Genomic DNA, 20879 nt, shown 5'->3' on the forward strand with positions numbered 1-20879 from the left:
AAACGCAGTAATTTTCGCTTCAGATCATTCGCCGTATTTACTGTTCTACTTTCGTTCGTTTAACGTCGAGTAGAAGTGTGAATTCCCTCTACTTTGTTGTAGAAAAGGAAAAAATGCTGGGTTGCGAAAGCTAAAAAGTTGGAAGAGGGATTCGCATGCTGAAATGTAATATTTCTACTTTACGTATTAAATTAATACTGTAGACTGGTGTTTAAAGTAGAAACTGAAAATAAGCCGATGGGGGAAAAGTAGGTCACAGTAATTCCTCAGAATGAAATAGTATTTTGAATATATGTGAATGAATATGTGGGTCAGTGTAGAAGTTACTATATTCTTCTTATTAACGTTTGGAAATCGAGGACTGAGTAGACAAATTTATTCTCAGTTACTCAGGCTTTCTTGCACCTTTGACAAATCCTTCTTGTTCCTACTTTCCGAGCACAATATTTCAAGGATCCAGAAGGCGAAGGCCATGCAACAGAAGACTATTCAACATAGTTCTCCTTTTTCATTGTCAAGAGCCGTTCTTCAGGCCTCGCAATACGTTAAGACATCAGCGGGCTGGTCGTTAAATTGCGATAAATTAACAAACAAAAGGAGGCGACTTGAAGGGGAATCGTCGCGAATATGGCGAGAGATAGAGGGTCGGAAGAAGTATGCGCGCGCGGCACCAAGGCGAGATAGTGCTTTTGACATAGCACCGCCAGCGAACCTAATGACTCAGGCCACTCAGAGAATACACTAATTACCATGAAAGCGTCCCGTACACGCTCCCGGAAGACAGGCATTTTACTTGCCTCCCGCGTCTCCCTGTGCCCCTACACTCTCGAGGTAAAGATACTAGCGCCGAAGAGCCGTGCCCTGTCCTTCTCGAACAGCGATCCTCCATTTTAGACCGAGTTTCCTCCTTCGCGACGTTCCTCCAATCCTCTAAGCGTCCCAAATCCGACGTCAGCGTTTCTGCACGCAGTTTTGCAAATTAACCTTCTAACGGGAGATCGTATTCCCGAAATTGCGGCTCCTGGGCGATGGGGTTGGAACCAGCTACATTTCCAGTGACATTTGAACACAGGGGGAACAAGACTGAATATGATTCTATGCTAGTTTTGTCTGGGAATTTGGAAATATAAACGCTTGAAAATCTGAATACTTGAGGACTTGAGCACCTGGGAACTTGAAAACTTGGACACCTGGTCCAAATCTATCACAGAGTTAACCTAGACCTGAAAATTTGTGAATATGAGCACCTGAGAACTGGAGAACTTGGGCACCTGACAACTCGAAAATTCAGCAACCACTTGAGAACTTGAATATTTGAATTTCTTATTACTTAAGAGTGAAGAGCAGTATAACTCACCATAAGTCAAGGTGCTCCATCTGATACCTTCCCATTTCTTATCTACCCAGCAGTCATCCTTCCCACATCGACAACGAAATCTCGCAATCGAGCCCCTGTCACGTTTCGCAAGCGAACAGTGACGAATCCTCGCTGGCCGATTGATTCGTTCACGGACGAAAATATTGGAGCGGCGTTTCACGCGCAATCGGCGATTCGTCTGCACGCTTGAATGACGAAAGAACGCGCGCGTTGTTTCGCATCGATTTTTCTCCATTTGTTACTCTCACTCTCTCTCTCTCTCTCAGGAATTTTTTCGAATTCTCGTACGTCGCCACGGCGTCGATTAAATTGATCTTAAATTACGCGTGTATCGGCATCGACTGAATATCAGTGGACAGCTCGCACGCGGCAGCGCTTGATCCGACAAAGGAATGGAAATTTTGATTCCCATCGACGGACGAGCCGTTTCTGCGCGGATTAATTGTTTCCCAGCCACTGACTCTGCGATCGATCGGTGAAATTGATAGAGCAGATTTGACTGTTGGAACTGACGAAACGTTGGGATGATTTCGACCCTACGATAGGGGGATGCTGCTCTGACTTTGCCCGATTGAAATGTTAGAAGGTTATCGACTCGTAGGAACGTGGAATTAGTGGTAGATTAGGAATCGAATCACTCACTGAGCCTTGTTGGTCTCGGATTTGGGACTCGCAGAGGTTTCGGGATCCTGACTTCGACCGGGGTCAAGGGGGTTTGTTAAGGGATTTATGGGTTGAGCTCAACTTGCGCGGGGTTATTAGAAGACCCTAGAATTTCCTAGCATTTTCCTGTGTTGAGCTTCTAGATATTTAGTGAACCAGATCTTTATCAAATATTCAGAGATATTTTCCATACTATACATTCAAGATTCAATCGCTACATATAGTTTAATACCAATGTAATGCTTCATAATTACGTTAAAATGCAAAACCAGCTAAACCTGGATAGCAAAATCTAACCATCACTCTTCTTAGCGTCCCCAAATCCACCCTCACAATTAATTAATAATTAATCAAACGCTCGCAGGTCCTAAAACGATCCAAAATTCTCGTCTGTCCTAAAATTGAATTCTGGCAAGAGAAGTAGAGGAAAAGGTGCCAAGGTTTCGTCAAAGGATTTAATTGCTGTCTGAGGTCGATGTGCTTCCAAGAAGCTAGAGAAGAAAAGATGTGATTTGCATTAATTGTCTGGGCGTCTGATTGTCGGCAAGTGGTAGATCGAATAAGGGCGGCAGCGTGCTCAAGCGATTTTTGTTATTCTATACTGACTCAGTCTGGAACCAAAATTCAGCCTTGACTCAACACTGATTCAGCTGTGACTCAAAATATATTAACACTTTTTCCCGAGTATTTTCCAATAACATGAACTAAAATCAACAGATTGATTAAACCTACCAAATGAACCTTCTCAATACCATCCCCAGTGTTCAATAATTGCATTCATTAACCCGGTCCCATTCCTTGTATATTTCAATATTTATACCCAGAGGGGGTCGTGTGACTTTGCTTTAATACACGAGAACACGTTCACTCAGGGAGGACAGACTGCGAAAACCTCGTCCCAGCTTTAACGAGAGGGAAAAATCGCAGCGACGACGCCAGGTTCTGACCTTTGTCACGAGCAAGTTGATTCGTAATTGCGATTCACTTTTCGCGCTGGCGTACCACCCCACGGCTAACGAGGTTTCTTCGGCAATGGGACACGAGCTGCTCGGACGTTTTCCGAAGTTTTCATAGCCGAAACACGCCGCGCTGGATCGTGCGTCTTTTTTCAATGGCCGAGGTCCTCGGGGCCAAGTCCGAGTCGATTAAACTTGGGCACAGCGTTTCTGTCGTCGGTGACGCTAAGTGGGATTGGCCGAGTGAGATCTGGCTTTACGTGTGAGAGGATTCTTGTCTGTGTGAGTTCAGATTGAAGTGTGAATTGCAGGGAAAAAGTTTTATAGATATAGGAGGGTGAGGAAATTAGGTCTGTGTGACGACTTTTTAATTGTGAGAAACACTTGCCATTGACGGTTCAGATTAGTTCTTTGCTTCTTATTGAAGGAGAGGTTATTACTAGTCGGAAAAAAAATTGAAAAATCGTGGAGAAGGCTAATTCAGTGTCAGTTTCAGTGGATAGTTTTAAGTAGAGTATTTACGCTTATTCTGTTAATAAAAAAAGAATTTTAGTAAATAGAGACAAGTAAGGGGACATCGCAAGGGGACAGGAATAGGGGTGGTAGTTTGAAAAAGTTAAAAAATACAGCTCCATACCACAAAAACGTATAAAGTCGTCGCTGCGCTGTTTGAATGCGTTTCGAAAGGCTTTAAATAACCGTCATTATTCCGAGTTTTTTAGTTCCCGCGAGAACGAGTAATTGAAGGACCCCTTTTCTCAAACGATTCCTCATGGAGGCCCTTATTCGTGTGAAGTATCGCGTTACTTTAACGAACCGTCATTAAACACCGGCGCAGCTTTTGCATTCTTATTTTTTTCACCTTTTCCCCTCCTGTTCGAAAGTAGAATCTCGTGGCTTGTTTTCACTCCACTTTTTCTTATTTCTCCCTCCTGTACGCGATGTTTGAGGGACTTCAAACGGCAGCAGTCGCGTTGATAGAGAAACGAGTCTTTTTGCTCGCAACTAATTTCCCTTGCTGAAAGTTTGCAAACTTTCGAAGCCATTTTTTATCGATGCCGCGATTTTTTCAACGACTCGAAAAAACCAGAAGGATCGCGGAAATAAGCAATCCGCGTCGTTTCATGCTTCAAGGCTGCCCCCTTTACAGGTCGTTTCAAGTTTTTAATAGGTGCAACTCGAGAGCGCTGCGACACTGTGAGCAAGGACAAAGGATTATTCCAACGTATGGTTGAAATACAAGGCGACCCATTTGAAGCTTCACGTATAATTAACTCCTACAATATATCTCATTTCAGAATATGTGTTAAATAAGACATAACCAGTTTTGTGGGAGACATCTCTATGGTCACAAATTATCTCTAGGTGGACGTTTCATTTAAAACATTTTTTGGAACGAGCTATAATCTAAGAGACTATCGCATGCAAAACTTCAAATGAGGCATCCTGTAATAATTTAAATATTTCATGAAATTCTCTAACAGTACAGTGTCGAAACCCTATCTGGCTTGTGTCAAACACCTGTCGCTAACTGTTTGACCAGAGTCGTAGAAGAGGTTCACGCAAGTAGAATAGGACCGCGTAGGTCAGACGATGGAAGCAATTTCCTCGAGAATTTCCAGCGTGTAATACGCTCCATAATTTTCCATCCTGGGAACTTTCGGATTCTCATAAAAAATTAACTCTCGAAAATGATGGAACTTTGGCGGACCGAGACGACGCTCAAGGGCCGGAAAAATCGATCCCGCAACCGAATTCTTGAAAACCCTGACGGCCGAAACTTTTTTATTCGCTTCAGTTCGCAGGGTCGTTTAAAACCAGAGAAAGTTTCTCGGAATGAAACCAGTGGAAAACGCCAGGGGAGGGGGATGCGTTAAGCAGAGAGGCGAGACGGGGGAATTTTTGTGGTTCCTTCCTCGATCGACCGTATCGACGATAAAATGAATTTCGAGGACTTTTGGTTTTCCTGTCGACAGCTTGACGCGTCCCAAATTCTGAAAGCACTGCTCTGCTTACTACACTGTCGAGACTCGTGGTTCAAAATTTCGGGTAAAATAGCAGTGGTTTCGAAAAACAGAGATCAAATCACACTTCCTTTTCCTTTCAACGCAAACACACCGATAATTGAGACGCTGGGATGCCAGACTGGTTCGTAAAAATCTTACGAACATCATTAGTACGACATCTGACCTGCTCAATTTTAATCGTTCGTAATTCCGTGGTCCATAAAGAACAGGACCTCTGCATCGTCAAACCACGATCGAGGCTCACCGAACAAAGCAATCTCCCATCCCTTAAAACTCCCCCTCCACCGCACGGTCACGAACTCCAACCCTGGCAGCCGCTGTTTAATCTCATTTCGTCGACGTGGGCGTCCAATAAATCCCTCAGCGGAAGACAGTGACGCTGGTAGCACAACGTCAGCGGCACGCGAGCGTCGCATCGACGGTGGCCGATCCTTTCGGACGTCATTATGTTTCGATCAAGCCCGGGTAGGGCAGGCCGCAGCGAGCGCTTTTCAATCAGTCTCGGCGTACCGCTTCGAGCCTTTCGTCCCCGCCGGAAGGACGCTCAAAAATCTCGTCTGGCTCGTTAAAAGGCAGACAGGAAGCCCGAAGCCAGCCCGTCTGCGAGGGGGGCAGGAGGAGGAGGAGGAGGGGGAGGGGGAGGGGGAGGAAGGGGGCACCGAAGGATGTACCCCCAGCCCCACTCTCTCGAACGTTTAATTTAAATAATAAACGCCGAGGTGCAGCGTGGTCAGGCGGGCGCCCCTTGCCCCTCGACGTGTTCAGTGCCAAAAGCTGCCCGTAGGACAGATAGTTAACCAAGCAGTAAAGCTCGGGGCTGTGCACCGCCAGGCGACCGTAACGTTGAACGTAACTCGACCGTTGGTCCACCGACCGACCCCCTCCGCCACAACCCACCCCCCCTCCCCCTCATGACCGGCGGGGCGAACTTGGCTGGCCAACAAGATACGCCCCAGACGATCACTCGCCGCGAAAGTTTTCCCATTTTCGGGTGAATCGATGCACATAATTCGACGCATACGCTCCACGGTTCTCTGGCCATTGCACTCTCTCTCTCTCTCTCTCTCTCTCTCTCTCTCTCTCTCTCTCTCTCTCTCTCTCTCTCTCTCTCTCTCTCTCTCTCTCTCTCTCTCTCTCTCTCTCTCTCTCTCTCTCTGTCTATGTGTGTGTCTCTCTCTCTCTCCTTCTCTTTCTCTTTCTCTCTCTGTGTCTCTCTCTGTATCTCTCTCTCCTTCCCTTTCTCTTTCTCTCTCTGTGTCTCTCTCTGTGTCTCTCTCTGCATCTCTCTCTCTCTCTCTGTGTCTCTCTCTGTATCTCTCTCTCTCTCTGTGTGTGTGTCTCTCTCTGTATCTCTCTCTCTCTCTCTCTCTCTCTCTCTTTTTCTTTGTCCCCCTTCCTCCCTTCTCGCCCACTTTCGACCGATTCGGTACCCCCCACTCCTCTGTTGCCCCCCTTTGTCTTCGCGACGCATAACCGCGCGTATTTAAGCGTCACTCGATGGCGAAAGTTTCCCGCGACGATGGACGGAGGCTGGGACTCTTGCTCGAGGCCGCGAGTTTAGGAAGGGGTGGCTCTTCCCTGGTACGGGGTGGTTAAGTTTCGCTGGTGATTGGTTTCGACGTCTACGACGGAAGTTGGGGCCGTCTTTTCGAAGCTGGATCGGGAGATCGATGGTTTCTGGGGGTTGATTATAAGTTTCGGGAGACTGGCCACTTGATTTTTGGGAGGGGTTCCCTCGGGGTGGGTGGTTTAGGTAAGCTGTGGTTCGTTTGTGGGGAGTCTGTGTTTATAGTCTAATGCAGGGTTGCGTGAATTCTCTGCTTGGGGATGGTGGGGGAGATTGAGTGATCGGGGGAAGAAACGAGGAGTGTCTTGTTAGAGTGAGGTACACAGTTGTTGACCCTCATAGAACGATTGACCCCCATACAATGATTGATCCTTTTCCTGGAAAAATAATAAATGTAATGGGCATTGTATTCACTGCTTTTTTAAGTGAGGGGTCAATTGGCCAAAGTGGGGGGAAAATTATCGAAATTTCTTTTCTCCATTTTCCTGAAAGGATCGCATTAGGTTCAGAAAAAAGCTTCCAGCAATTGCCATTTACTCCCCTCAAGAAAATAAAACATTGTTACACCACTTTCTAACGTGAAATAGCCGACAGGTCAATCAAGGGGTACAGAGGCACTTGTAAAATCAAAACATTGTAAACTCTCAGAGGCACACGTGTAGTGAACAGAAACGGGGAAACATAGAGGTAGTGTAAACGTGTAAACATTCCTCGTGGTCGTGTGTGCAGTATTCAACGACAAAGAGAGGTTAACCTGGAGAGCGTTTCGAGTTCAATTTTAATCAAGGAATATTTACTTAGAGGGAATTACACAGGGAGCCTTTATTAGAAAGGGTGAAAGAACTTCTGACTAAACGATACGATTATTTCTGTTTCTGTTTCGGTTAGCTTCCGCTACCTGTTCGAGAATTAATTGCCGAGGAATCTGCTCTGAATAAAAATCAAACGTTGCGCGTCTTCTTCGTGGGAGGGAAGAAAAAATAATTAGCAACATCCACGCCGTGTAGGAGAGCCGAGAGATTCGAGATGGAAACGCTGAAACGAGATATTTTTTATGAATTTTGATCTCGTAATTCGAACAAAGGGCATTTTCCAGCAAATTGAACGAGACGGCAGTTCTGTGCAGCAAATTAATTCGTAATGGCCACCAGGCCATTTTATTCTTATTAGCCTCGACTAAATTGCTATTTGGCCACGCCTCCTTTCGGCATCGACTTTTTAAATGATTCCCACTACAGATGTTTCATTCTCCGAGCTCCTTTAGAAATTGGTCCGTTTCTTTTCTAGCCCGCAACAGTCGCAAGCCATTCAAAAGGCTTGAAAGCTGTACCCGTTTCTTTTAAAGCGTTTCCGCTTATTCTGAATAGCCACCGCCATCCCCCAGTTGTCAACTTCGGACGATATTCCATGAAAATTTAGACGCAACGCTTTAAACGCTTCCGCTCGGATTCTTTGCCGCGAATTATTTCCATGGTGTTCAAAAAGCCATGCTAGCACAAATTTTTCTATTCAACCTGAGATCCAAACGCAACCTTTTTAAGGTCCTTCGACCGAAAGGCCCGCTCCCAGAGAGTTTTAATGAGCGTTCGCTGAAGTAGGACTATTAAAAAAATTAAATGATTTTTTAGTTTGGCGAATCGCTTCACTGGAAAATATGAACTGGCATTGGAGTCTTGTGAACGATCGAAAATGGGACATCTGAAATTTATTAAAAAATGTTTAATGCTTCAACATTTGAGGATTGCCTTTTAAGCTTCATTATATTTACTGTGAACTGAATCTGTATTTAAAAAAAAAAAAAAAAAATGAATTAAAATTGAGGAAATCACAAATCAGGAAATTCTAGTTCTTTACAAAGACTGTAATTTTCCATCCCTAATTATAAAACGGGAGAACAGGATACCATCATGCATTTATTAAATTGCTCATTAAATTTTCATATCCTACTTTGCAACTTAGGTAAACTTAGTAAGAACAATTTACTACCATATAATAGCATATAATAACAGAAATAAAACTTTATTGCATCAAAGTATTTACTGAATATCAGCCCCCTCAAAAAACAACAATTCCCATTAATTAACACCCGGCTACCCATATAAGTGAATGGGTAATGGCGAAAATTCCGCTAAGTGCAGAATCCATTAAACTAACGAACAAAAAATACAGGTAATGTATACCTACCGCGGGCGCTAATGACAAGCAACTATGCAAACAAATTGAACCTTGACTTCGTACCTGCGAAACGGCCAGGCGTCACGCACTGGGCTGAGTCTCCATTGATGGACGACCGGATGCGTGGTTGGTCGTTTTGCCACGGCTCGTTTCCTTTCTCGCCGTCGCGGTTTTGAGATTCTGGTGGCCAACCACGTTTCAACGCCTTTAATTGCGATTCTTCTCACAGGCGGTCACGCCAAGACACCTCTGCTCGTGTGAACGCAGTTTGATTGTTTCGAACGCGGGAACAAATAAAGTGAACCTCCGTGTTTCCCCCTTTCGTGCCTCGTATTTTACCAGTGATTGTGCCGAATGATACATTTTTGGTGAGGAGTGTGGGGACTCTTTTTCAATTTTGAAGCTAAGTGTTGTGTGCTGAATCGAGGAACGAAGAATTTATATGTTTTAAGCCTCAAGGTATGACATGTAGGTAATATTGTGTAGTAATATTACGTAGGTAACATAATTTCATTATTCTTTACTGATAGAATAGACCAGGCCTGCGGAGAGTTTCAGGTTTTCGTTATAGTTTGAGAAGTAGGGTCATCAAAGACACCCCTTGTCTTCTTTATATCTTCTCATTTTTTTTTTAATACCTTTAAAATACTCTTTTCTCTCAGCTGGAATCTAATGAATGGAACCTGAATACAAGGTTTCAAGAATCGTAGGACAAACCCTGAATTTTATCTTTGGCGAGTTTACTTTGTCTTAACGAAGTAACGCAAAGAGAAGTCCCTTTTGTTCGAGGTTTTCCTCGCTTCTTCGCAAATAATCGCAGAGATAAAGTGAATCTGATCGTTTCTATGCGCCTCGCTAATCTCCCGCGGCGAACGCGATCGGTCAATAAATGGCGTATTAATTGCGGTCGTTAATCGTTGGTCGAGGGAGAAACTAGGGTATCCAGCGCCTTGTCGTACGATAATAAAGACGATTTTATTACACGATAAAGTTGACCAATGAAAGGGGAAGAAAGAATACTCGCACCGTCCTACTTTCCTCCTTCGTTTGTCTTTGCCGCGCCACGTAAGTCGTGCTTATCGATCGAATCGTTGTAGCGAAGTCCAGTGACTTCATGAAGACTTATATCGTGCAGTGGAAATGGTCAACGCATCGTCAGACCTCGCCTTTCTATGGCAAGTATAGAGACACGTTAAGGAGGCGATGAAAAATGAAGTTGATAAGATATTACGCTTTAACTCTTGACTGGTGTAGTGTCAGTATTATAACATTGTGTGGTAAAATCACTGCAATTTCAAATAATAGTACTCAATAAATTCAATCATAAATATTAAAATTAAAAGCACTTTATAAATACTGTGGTCCCACCACACCTGTTAGGGATTAAGTATTATTATAAATAATATTTAGGGAAAGTAGAGAAATTCTCTAGAATAGAATCGAAAATGAGGGAATTTAATGACTAGTAGAGATTGAGTATTGAACCAATGCAGTTGTTTCTCAAGTGAGCTATAAAACTACATAAAAACATGTCTAAAGCACTTCGATGCATTTAATGCATTTTAAGAGTAACTTCCTTATGACATTTAAATTTGAAATTCAAAGGATCTTTATTTAAGGTCACCTCGAAACATATACACGCGTCGAGTCACGTCGTTATTCATACATAGATGAGGAATAATTAAATCCTTCCACACGGTTTTATTAAACGCCTGGAACGTTTAATTTTTCTTTTTTCCATCGAACATATGGCGTCGCGCCTCCCTGCTAGTTCCGAGGGGCGATTCGTTTCAGTGTAACCTGCGCTGTTACGTATGCAAATGTATTAACCGTTTCGTATACATAAACATATGTACAGCTGATTCGAAATTCAGATGAAAAGCCCGCCTTAATCGCTGATAGCCTGCGTTAAACGAACTCGCGACGCGAAATGGTGAGCAAGTAGTTTAAAACAACTGTGTGCTGCTCTGATACATGAATTTTATAATTTAACTTGATATTTATTCCACAATTCGCGTGTAACAACTTAGAACGAACAAATTCCTTGCAGAATTTAATTCGATATTGATTTCGAGATTTTATGACGTTCTGTAACGTGACACTTCACTACCTTCCCCAGTCATTTCCTCGTGCATGATCATCCTGCCAAGAAAAACAAGAAGTTTAATTTTCTACTTAATATTCCTTCCTGTCAATATAAAATATGGAATTAATATCCACGAGTGACTCATCGGTTTATATTTATTAACTGGTTTAGAAAAGTGTGTACAGAATACTTAGTTATCTGAGCTTCAGAAAGTCCACCACGAAACAATTCTGTACCTCAGAGCCAGACTAATCTTGCTGTCCATTTTTTTCAACATTATATTTTTTACAGAATCCTATTGCTTTCTTTTTATTTTATTAGAGTAATAGGAATTTAGTTAAATTACGATATAAGTGAAGGGAATTTAATAGTATAAACTACTTCCAATACTGTATTAGGAAATAGATAATCAAATTTGTTCTTTAGCTCTCCTAAAAAACAATAAAAAAGGCCTTAGGTAAGTCTGGCTCCCAGGTACAGAAATTAAGACGACAGTTAGTGATAAAAATAATGCTCGAATAATCTTTTAATCGCGCTATCATGACCGAATCTCTCATTTCTGCGATAAGGAAATTTATATGCCTGAATTTTCACGCGCTGTTTAATCTACCGATCGTGGTAAAATCAAAACCAATACTTTCCACGATAATACATTGCATCTTAATTAAACATGTTTTCATTGAATCAATTCTCGTACCAGAAATTCGCTCGCTGCGAATGTAAATTTATAATATATCCTGCAACAGTTTTCACCGTATTTTCATGCGCTAGAAGCGCGCGCAGCCTCCTCGTAAATTAATTCATCATCGTCCATGCGTTCGCCTAATATTTTGTGTTTCGATGAAAATATCGTGAAATCTTCATATTTCATTCATCATTTCCGAACGGGGGATTACAGTGAACAATTATTGCCCATTACCGACAAAATTCGCAAAAATGTGCCGCGGCTGGAAATGCAAATGCCAGACGGAGACGTGGGAAAAATTGCGAGGGTTGCACGTGCTCGATGTAACATCTGGTTATCATTTATTCGGGCACGCATATCGTATTAGCGAATTTGTAAACGTTCCGCGAACATGGTTTCACGATTACTGAAATTTCACACTTTTTACGATCCTGTTCTCCCCTTTTGTTTCCACGAATGGAGCTTTATGAAACGATGATCGAGATCCTTTTGAACGTGAAATTGAAACTGAAGCCGAAATCAAGATGTAATGATAAAAAGCTTCAGCTTTCGACCAGTTCTTGTGTTTCAATCCTTTAAGAGTTACGTGAATGGGAATTATAAAGGGGGCGCAAATATTGTTTTCTCATGAATGATTTTTTGGCAGACTGTTTTAAATGCTGGCGAGACAATAAATCAGATTTATTATGAGAATTAACGTCACAGATTAATAATCAGTATTTTATTTATAATTGCTTATCTTCTTTAATATCCACAAATTTGATTAAAAGTTTCCCTTCTGCTTTTTGATATATAACCAACTATCTAGAAATACCACAAAAATAAATAATAATCTGCTCATTGATGATTGTAACATACATATCAACAAGTAATTTTCACATTCATTTGAGGCAATTAACAAAACCCCGACCGAAAATTAGCTAAAGGTATCTTGAACTTCCCCAAAAAGAGGCGTCTCGAATTTAATTACGACGCAAGAGACGAAATGTTTTAATCAGACCGAAAACTGACTTAATGTGAATAAAGATTTAATCTGAATTCAAATCCAGTCGGAGATGACTATCACAGGCACTTTTCGATTGTAAATACTCTTGTCTCTATCAAGGAAAATATATTGACGCAGAGTGCCTAGAATAGTCCTGTACCCTTAAAAAGCTCGCAGATCTAATTTGTAAATTCGGAGAGAGGGCTCAGAAAAAACGTCAACCTAGAAACCGTACACTGTGACAGTATCTAAATTGGCCCATAGATGGCCAATCATGCTTGTCAATAGTATCTGTCAATCTCGTGAAGCAGTCAATGATTGAGTGGCTCGAGCAGCTGGAGCTAAAAGTAAATCCAAAGCCATGGTCGCAAAATCTATTTATATAGTACACTATTTCTTCGTTATAAATTCTACGCCGCCTAATTGCTAGTGTAGTATTCTTTCATTTTCCTGCACTTTTATATTTAGCCCTTAATTACAGTGACTTAGTTTTAAGATATCAAGATTCTAATTAAAACCTATTGATATTAAATATTTATAAGATTAGTATAGTGTTAATTAGAAGGCAGGGATTAGGTATGACATACACTTTGCAATAAAATTAAGGGATCACTAACTTTGACCAAAAATTGTCCACGTTTGAGCTGCTGCAACTTTGCGAAAAAAAATCGCAGAGGAGTGAGCCTGGGCTTATTTTAAAGGGTGAACCCTCTAATTTTACACCCCTAAATTGTACTTTTCTGAAAAAAAATTCTTGACTCCACAACACTCTGGGAAAGAGAGGGTGGTTTTTCCCCGAATGTTTTCCAACTTCAGACGACTCTCAGGACCGTGATAATTTTTTTTCGCGACTTCTTCTTGAGAGAAATCCAAGATGGGACCCTCCCCTTTCGTATGAGACCTGAACGAACGATCTGCGATTTTTTTTCACTGAGTTATCGCGCTCTGAATGAAAAGTGAGACGCCTGGCTCAGAACCATGCAGTGGTCTAGAGGTCCAAAAAATTGCCAATCTTTGAGCTGCTGTAACTTTGCGAAAAAAAATCGCAGAGAAGTGAGCATGGGCTTAATTTAAAGGGCCAACCCTCTACTTTTACACCTCTGAATTGTACTTTTCTGAAAAAAATTCTTTACTCCACGACACGCTGAAAAAGACGGTGTAGTTTTTCCCCGAATGTTATCCAACTTCAGACGATTCTCAGGAACTTGATAAATTTTTTTCACGACATTTTGTAAGGATACATTAAAGCTGGAACCCTTCCCTTTCGAATGAGACCTGAACGAGCGATCTGCGATTTTTTTTCACTGAGTTACCGCGCTCTGAATGAAAAGTGAGACGCCTGGCTCAGAATCATGCAGTGTTAAGGTTAATTAGAAATGAAACATCAAAACCTAAGCGAACCTTCCTTGCTTCCTCGTTTCCTTCCACAGTAACCACCTCTCATTGTCCACGAGTACATAAAACAGCATCGAGCCAAGGGTTGCTTCGCGGGTCCGCGTTAACCAAGCCTCCCCTCCTTCGACCAGCGCTTCGACCAGCCCTTCGATTCGCTGAATGCTCGATTTATGCGGCGGCAGCTCCCCGACGGTCGTCGAACGCGAGAAAAGGCCCGTGGAACTCGGAACAGCATTTCAGTCGGATGGTCGGTCAAAGGGTTAATTTGCCATATAGATGGCGGCAACTGGTGCTACAAAGGGCGTCGGTGCTCGGCGCGCGCGACACCAGGCGAAGATTGAAGGGCAGCTAGCTGGCATAAAAAACGAACGAACTGATCGAAGTTTAATGTAAATGAAGAGAGAAAGACAGAGGCAGCTCTCGCTGCACCCTCGACCGTCACAAATAACCAGGGGATGGGAAGAGCACGCGCATGCTAATGGGCGACGCGTTCGTCCCTTTGTACGCGCCGCCATATAAACGAGCGTTCTCACTCGATATGCTATCTAGCGAGCGGACCGAGCTGAATGGGATCGTCGACCAGGCTGGTATTGACGCGTGACGCGAGGGGGCCAGATGGGGGTGCAAGCCTCTTCTCCTTTTCCTTGGCTCTCTGGTCTTCTTTTTCCCTTCAGCCCGCCGCGAGAACCGTCTTCTCTGCACCTACAAAAGGAGCAATATAAATGCGGGCACAAAAGCCCCCGACCATGGATTGTATTAGATGCCCTTGTAACGCTCGAAATTGCACGTCGAGCAAAGGGGTTGAGGAGGGGCAGAGGTCTGGGGAAGACTGAGACCTGGCGTATTTATTGTGCTCTGATATTTCGAGTCACGGGGTTGTTAGTTGTGTCGAGCTCTAATAGGAGAGATCAAGACTTCGAGAAGTGGACGTGGGTGGAACTGTGGGTGAGGGGTCAGGTGGGAAGCTGGGTGGGGAATTTAGATACTTTTGGGGTTCCTGGATTTTTAGGAGACAGTTGTTACTGAGGTGTTTTCTATAGATCTTAGTGGTTTAAATGGGGAATTGTGGTATGTATTAATAGTGTCTCACGTGAAGTTCTCTTTCATACTTTCCAGGGGACTTCTCATGAAATATATACAGGGTCTTTCAGAAACACATTTTCTTTAATCATCTATAACTTAAAAAGCAATGTATGCAAGCTATACATTCATACAACATTTATTACTTATTGTAGAGTGATACTTCAGCCCCTGAAATATTAACATGTACTTTTGAAACACCCTGTATAATACTTATCATTAGTATTATTTAATTAAACGCTAGAATACAATTTCTCACCAAATTAGTCTAAATAAAATACTTAGATATTATAATGCTACTCTATTTTGCACCCTCTAAGAATTCACTTTTCCAATTTTCATCTTCTGTAGCGGTTAATAACTATTCTCAAGGAGTTACGAATAACCATCAGCCCCTGAAGTTCACGCTCTATTTGACGCAAGAAATCCTCGTTGATAAGAGGATAGAGAGCTCCGACCATGAAGCTTAATGCCCAGCGGTTATGGCTTCGCTTGACAGTGTAATTGTTTGGAAGTTTTCAGGGGTGTAATTATTGCGCGGCTTTGACGGTGTAATTGTTGTCGAACAGGGATGACGGAGTTATTGTTGGGGTTCGATAGAGTGCGATTATCGCATTCGATGGTCCCATTGAGGATCGATTGGCTGTCGATGACGCGATTATTGTCGAGCCTCCGCGGCTACATTGTTTTTCCTTTCTTTTAGCGTCGATTGCGCAATTATTACACAGTGACAGGTGCGTCATTAAATTTGCATAGCATAATTGCTGTATAACACGTTCTCACCAAGAGCAGAAAAAGGAAGAATCACACAGAAAAAATTACTCGAATTTATCGCCAGTGTATCGTCTCTAATAACAATTTAAAAAATGTACAGCTGATCTGCTCAACTATGGAGAAAGACAGTAACTACAGGAAAATGTGAAATTGAGTTTCACGCATCCTTGGATAATATTGAATATCTTGTGTCTTGTTTAAGTGCAAAATAGCAGAAAATGTTTTTAGTAGATACTGCTTTGCTCCGTAGTTGGATAGTGACGCTCTAATAACAGATATATTCTAAAACCAATATCCGTGGAAAGAGGCAGTAAACATGGAGGTTTCACAGAGAAACAATCTAAAAATTTTTACTCTCGCAGATGAATACAGTTTCGTGTAAAAACTTGAACAGAAACGTTTCGAAAATCGTAGGTGGGGTTTTTACACAGGTCCTCAGTGTTTTACAACCCCTAAAGATAAGGACGTCCTCTTGCCAGCGAAAATAAATAAAAATACCTTCGATAGGGGGAAGGAAAATTACGCGAGACCGCGGGAACGACGTCAGAGACACGCACGTTTTGCCAAACGAATTTTTCATAACGAAACAAGCATCATTTTACGACAGTCGTAAGCCCTTGGCCCTCGTTCCTTTTGTGCACTTTTCGCGACGTAGATGCGCGGTGTTTGCGCGTTACGGAATAACAGTAAAATATAAAGTTCCATCGATTCGGAATTTATGGAATTCGCGTATAGACGAGCCACAGGAGTGTTTGAGAGCCATAACATCCCTTTCCAAACGCGCGAGCATTACCTCTCATGGAAACGAAATAAGTTCTCGTATAGGGCGTATGGGTACACGTTGATGTACCTATTTACAGAACGAGATAAGGTGAAAGAAATGGGTAACGTTCCTTTGGAAATAATTGACGAGCTTTCGGTGAGGTAGTTCGCGTGAAATTCAAGAGCGATAAAATTGTCTAGTTTAGACAGTTACGTGATAAGTGATGGCCGTGTTAAATGATTTGTGGTCCTGGTTGAGGAAGCAGTAATAGACCTAGATAAAAAGTGTATCTTCCTTTTTTCTTTTGTTCCTTTTCTTGTACCTAAAATTCTAATATTAGTAGGTATATAGTATACCTAGGCAGGTTTCAGTATTATTTTTTTTTGGAATTCAATTAAAAAAGAGCTTAGTTATTTTGTATATACAGGTAGTATTGTTAGATGATAATATCTTTATTCACTTGGACTTTCCCATCGTGAGACAGTGAACTCAAGTCTGCCCTTTTTTCGGAGAAAAATGTGCAAGCTACGTTCAAGAGGGTGGGTGGTGATGGAGACCCTGGTCGAACTCTTAGGTTAATTTCTGACCCTTTAAACCTTCGATGGGAAAGCAACGAAACGTAGAAATAAAAAGTAACCAACTCTTAGTCAAGAGATCCTGGGTTTCCAAGATTATTACCACTATGTCACTAGAGTACTACCTCTCACTTGAAAATCTCATTATTTCTAACAGTCCTTTAGATCTAGACGTAAACCAGTCTAGCACTTTCACAGTCGAATTTATTCCATGCACCATAAATCAGTTCCCTCGGGTTCCACTGTCAATGATACCTCTGATTCTCCGAAAATCAACGAAATTTTTCTCTGGAAGATTCCTCGTAGCCTCGACGAGAAAGGTGTTCGCTCCTCGAGAATCGTCTGGAATGCGAATAGTTGGCTGGGTTTTCCATATTTCTCGAATGCCACGAATGCATAAGGGATTGAAAGGGACTTGGAGAGCCCTCGAGGATGCATTCGCCTGCCGTTCGAGGGATACATCGTGTTCAAGATCGATTCCGCGGATACTACGGCGCATTAAAGGCCGAGGAAAAAAGACGAATAGTTTTTCTAAACACTCGCCCTCTTGCTTTTCCACTTCTTTTTCCTCTCTTTTTTTTTCCTCCCTGGTTCTCCCAATCTTTCTCTTTATTACACGCGCGACGTGCATCACGAGACCGAAAATTGGGACAAGTTGCGGCCCCCTTTTTCCTCTCTTTTTCCCTCGCGCAGAAACCGGGCGAAATGGATTAAAAAGAGGGAACGTAAGCAGCGTTAATTGGACGCAGTTTTGCGACAATGGATCGATGTCAACCATAACGTTTCGTGATTCTGTTCACTGACACTTCGGAATCAATGGTTATTCGTCGATGCGTTTAAATAACTGTTGAGCTTTCGGTTCGAATAATCGTAAAATAATACAATTGTGTGATCGACGTATTCGAGGGCCATTGTTTTTATATCTACCGCAAAGAATTCACTTTATTGGAACAATGGGAAACTGTGTTGAAAGAGTTAAGTACAAAGGCAGGATATTACTGTACCAATGACTGAAATATACAGTACCCAATTATTACAGTCTCCAAATATCAGAGTAAAAAGATTTCGCTCGCATCTGTAAGAAAATCAGAAAAACCGTCCACTGGAATAAAAGCTTTTATTCTGATAATATCCTCGGTCATTAATAACCTCGTTGCTGCGTCATTGATCCTAAAAAAAGCATTTTGAAAAAACTCAAATACAGTCGTTACGAACCCAAAAAAGAGTGAACGAAGTGACGTGAAATCCGAAGGCCCCAACGTCCCTATGTCAGGCTCCCCTGTCAACCAGATCACTGCCAGCTTTGCATGCGCGTTGTCGATAAAATGCTCGGGCATCAGAAGGGAATAAAAGTCGGGCAAAAAAAGGGCTGCCTAAAGCTTGGTAGCGTCATCTCGCCGTTCGATCGGACGCGCTCGAAGCTGCCATTAACCGAAATTTTCCGACAGAAACCCGTCGAAGAGTAATGGACACCGATGCTTAATCCTTGAGCGGACTCGTCAACGCGCGACGAGACGGCGCGATTATTAAAACGATCGGGTCACTCGCGAAAAGCTTGGCGCCGTCAACGCGCTGGGCCTCGTAATAAAAAGTCGCAAAGCCGATAATCGTATAATTCATCGGACGGATTTGCGCATCGACGCCATCGTTGCCAGTCCTCCGACGACAGATATTTATTCCTTTCTGCGTCCTTGTGTATCGGCCAGTTCGATTAAACCCTTGACAGACCCGTTGGCGCGTGTCGCGAAATTTTCCTGCGCCTCGTCGACCTCTCGACCCTCCACGAGACAAAGGGAGGAAGAGGAGGAAGGCAGATAGACACCCTTTCGATCGGGGTGGCTCGAAGTCGCGCCAGATAATCGATCCTTTGTCGCGGAAATTAATCCGCGAGGGAGTTGCGTTTCTGCAGCGTTTTTTGATGAACTTGGGAGCCTCTGAAAGGAAGTCGAGCGATTAGGTATTTGGATAGCCTTGGGTAATTGCGTATTTGGGTGAGCCTTGGGACATTTTCCATAGCTGGGAAATTTTTCGTGGCTGAGGAACTTGCCATCGCTGAGCAACTTTCTATTGTAGGGGAAATTTTTCATTCATGGAGTGATTTCTATCGCTGGGAAATTTTCTATCTCTAAGGAATTTTCCGTTGCTAGAAAATTTTCTTGAAAAATTGCTAAAGAAATCGATTTTCTAACCTTCTGTGCATCTCTGATTTATAGAATTCTAATACTCCAAATTTGGATATTATGTCTATGTTAATTCATCGTGGTTATGTATTATAGTTCCTTAACATAGTGTCACTTACTGGTAGGAGAATGCAGAAGATAAAAGCTATCCTGACAGAGCATCCATAACACCATTGGCATTCCAAGAGTTAAAAGTTTGGTGCATATTTCTGTGTTACGAAAAGACTCGGGCGACAGCTGTCCAAGTCGTCCTGCATTTGCATTCTCGTGATTTATGATCCTGCAACTGGTCAAAGATGCGCTGTACACATACATGCCATCGACAAAGAGACCGTATATCTGGAAGCAGTGAACAGACCAATCGAGCGTAATCATTACCCCCTCTAAACCGATAACTTTCACCAAATTAGGGTCGGCCGTTCTCCCACAGAAGGTCATACCATCAGTCTCGGGTTGAACCTCGGCTGAACCACTTGTCATAGCGCCACCAGCTAATCGTCCCTCCCTAATCTACCCCTAATCAAACTTTTCCTCCCCATATACACACTCTAAACCCTGCTCCAACCATTACTCACTGCACCTACTAACCAAATTCCCATAAAACTCCATTCCCATTAAGTATCCAAGTTGTTCGACTCCACGTCACTCAGCACGCCTAACTTAAAACATCCCCCAAGTTTCCTCCGCGCTCGAAGTGACCCCCAAGTGAAGTTTCACGTTCGCGAAGTGCTTTGAAGTTACCTAGGCCACGAGGAACTTAAACAAGGCTTATTAATCCAACATTCAAAGCATCTCTTTCGTCGCAGGCTGGATCCTCCACAGTGCTTCTCTTCGAATTGCCACACGCTCGGTCCACAGATAAATAACCGCGTTTCCGTGGAAACGTCCCAATTAACGGTGCCTCGAGCACAGCGTCCCACGCGAAATCGCTAACAATTAAAGTTTGACCGCGAACGAGCACGCTGCTGGCTCCCCGATGACGGACACTGTCCACCTCCTCGACAGCCAGCGCAGACAGCATCTCTAACAAGGAGTCCCCGAAGAACGAACGTCGAATCGAATGGACGGGCGAAAACAATCGTTCCATTCTTTCGATGCCACGTCCCTGCCTACGCGCTCGGGGGACCCGTTCAATTCGACGAGTTTAAAGGCCGTTTGTGCAGTCGAAGAGAGGTGGGTCTGTTGTTTGCCTGGACTGGCAGCGTTAACAGGCGCGGCGCGACTGCATGGACGTTTCGTCGGGACTGTATTTAGGCTGGATCGTGCAAATTCGAGCAGCAGGTGACCGCCGACCAGGCAAACGGTGCCTACAGGCGAACTCGTGTAACAAGGCCGCAGGTACACATGGGCCACAGGTTGCGTTCACGCTGGCCGAGGTAGAGAGCATCGATCGTATCGGCGCCAGGCGAACAACTGGATTACGTAGATCTTCCAGCGAGATTTTGTCTTTCGTCTTGTCGCTGTCGGGCTTGTCGTTCCTGGGACCGATTAGGCGTGGAGGACAAGGGGAGAAGGGGAGGATTAGGAGAGGGTTGGGAGGGAAGGTGAATTCCTGTTGGAGTGATTGATGATTGAAACAGACATTATCTC

The 20879-nt window shown here is 43.2% G+C and overlaps 1 protein-coding gene across 1 annotated transcript in view; it reads left to right on the forward strand.

The window, feature by feature from the left end:
* The window catches only part of Sns (sticks and stones), a 330519-nt gene that overhangs the window by 241381 nt on the left and 68259 nt on the right, over nt 1–20879 (forward strand). The gene's annotated exons all lie outside the window — the stretch shown is intronic.

This window comes from Calliopsis andreniformis, chromosome 10 (assembly GCF_051401765.1).
Source record: "Calliopsis andreniformis isolate RMS-2024a chromosome 10, iyCalAndr_principal, whole genome shotgun sequence".
Classification (NCBI taxonomy): Eukaryota; Metazoa; Arthropoda; class Insecta; order Hymenoptera; family Andrenidae; genus Calliopsis; species Calliopsis andreniformis.